Source organism: Lolium rigidum, chromosome 4 (genome assembly GCF_022539505.1).
Source record: "Lolium rigidum isolate FL_2022 chromosome 4, APGP_CSIRO_Lrig_0.1, whole genome shotgun sequence".
In the NCBI taxonomy this organism is placed as follows: domain Eukaryota; kingdom Viridiplantae; phylum Streptophyta; class Magnoliopsida; order Poales; family Poaceae; genus Lolium; species Lolium rigidum.
The window spans coordinates 89,518,449-89,520,426 of NC_061511.1; the positions used below are offsets into that span (position 1 = coordinate 89,518,449).

Consider the following 1,978-nt stretch of genomic DNA (forward strand, 5'->3'; position numbering starts at 1 on the left):
CTTTACCGAGATTATTTTAATCAACACTCGGTAAAGGTGCTCTTTGCCGAATACCCAAAATAAGAGAGTCAAATCTAGCTTCAAATGCCTCTTAGGTTCGCAACTTGATATTCGGTAGGGATATTAGGCCCGGTGGGCTCAGCTTCTAAGGCCTCTTAGGTTCGCAACTTGAGTTCAGCGGGAGGCGACGACCGGGCCTATTATTGAGCTCGGCATGCTAACAAGCCTACTACGTGATATAGAACAACAGATCTAAAAAACAAGAATTAGAGATTACAAAGAAGAATAAACCACATTAATTCCATACAAGTATGTACAGCACTGAGTGGTAGGAGGCTTCTGTTATACCAAGCCGCTGACTAAGCAATACAAATGCGGTTATTACCGGCAGCCGGGCAGGATCAAATCGAAAGTGTCACAACAAAAATTGAAAATATTAACCAAACAATGCGCATATATCGCCTCTCTACGTCGGCGATGTACGGGCTACCGATGGAGGGCACATAATGAACCGATGTGAGGGGCACTGAAGCTACAGGTCACATAGGTATTCTAGGAGAGGATGCAACTAGAGCTAGTAGAAGTTGACCCAGGACGCGTAGCTACCCCGAACCACCAGGTGGACGGTGCAACGTTGGTCGCCGTGACTTGGCGGCCGTCGTCAAGCTGCACCCTGAAAGATAGGCCCTGCCCGTTGAGGTAGGCGTTGCTCTGCCAGTTGGCACCCCAGTTCCTGCTCATCGCCAGCCAGTCTGTGTTGGACCCCTTGATCCACAACCCCGTCACCACGCCGGAGCCGCCGACGTTGAACACGTTCACAAGCTCGAAGTAGTTGTGCCCGTTTATGGCGAACTTGACGCCCTCACGCTTCTGGCATGAGACCCTGAAGAAGCACAAGTGACATCGCTTCATACATATGCACATCGTCTGCATATCAAATTTAAACTAAAACTACGATAAAAACTATGAAACGGAGGGAGAAGCAATTACCTCTTGTAGGTCACCGGGACAATGCCGGCTCTGTAGATGGCTATGGTTTCCCACGCGGGCTGCGACATGTCGAAGTGGCGCCGGGGCGGGTTACACCAGCCACCGTTGTCGTTGGGTAGCGCGTAGTTAGCCGGGCAGAGGTTGGTGGCCGAGATGGTGATGGACTTGCCGGCGTTGCACATACTGCTCTTGCTGGTGTCGCAGGTGATGGTGTAGCACGCGCCGCACATGGCGCCGTCGTTGAACAGCACCGGGCTCAGCGCTGCGTTCTCCAACCCATACCCTGCGTTGTACAGGTTGCCATACCCACACGCTCCATCTGCATAGCATGGATAGTAACTAATCCTTAGAACACCCACTCACTCGAGAAGGATGATGCACGTACGTAGGTGGAAAATGGAGACGAAACCAACGTACTCATAGTGCCGGAGCCATCTCTGCCGCCGTAGAACGTCGCCGTAGCGCTCGTCGAGTAATACTGCGCGTCTACTACATGAGAAGCTAATCCGCAAAGTGCAGTCACAAGCACCAATACTGCTGCTCTCTCTTTTGCCATTGGATTATATTGTTAGTGCTTGCTTGGACCGAGGAGGGCTTGTGATATGCTGGCTTGTGTCCTTCAGCTGCCTTCCTGCACCCTGGGATTTATACTAGTCATGAGACTCCTCTAATAACTGTTACAGTTGGAGATAGGTAAACCTAGCCTTCGACTGTTTCTTCTTTGACTTTTGGCATATCGAGTTTTCAAACGAGTAAAAATATAGGTTTCTGACGTGTTCTCCATGTTCTTGATGCTGTAAGAAATTTATCTATGTCTGCGGAAATTCTTGTGTGCATGTGCCCTAACTGAGATTCCAATCGCCACACACTACCTTGCATGTGAGAGAATCGTTTGTGCTGAGATGGAAATTTAATGATACCTTGTTAGATAGACTTGACATATGGCCAAAGTCGGTGGAAACTAAGTCGATCTGATCACCTATTTCAG

The 1,978-nt window shown here is 49.4% G+C and overlaps 1 pseudogene; it reads right to left on the reverse strand.

The window, feature by feature from the left end:
* Nucleotides 1-574: 574 nt before the first annotated feature.
* On the reverse strand, nt 575-1,546 carry LOC124649171 (annotated as a pseudogene).
* Nucleotides 1,547-1,978: the final 432 nt, after the last annotated feature.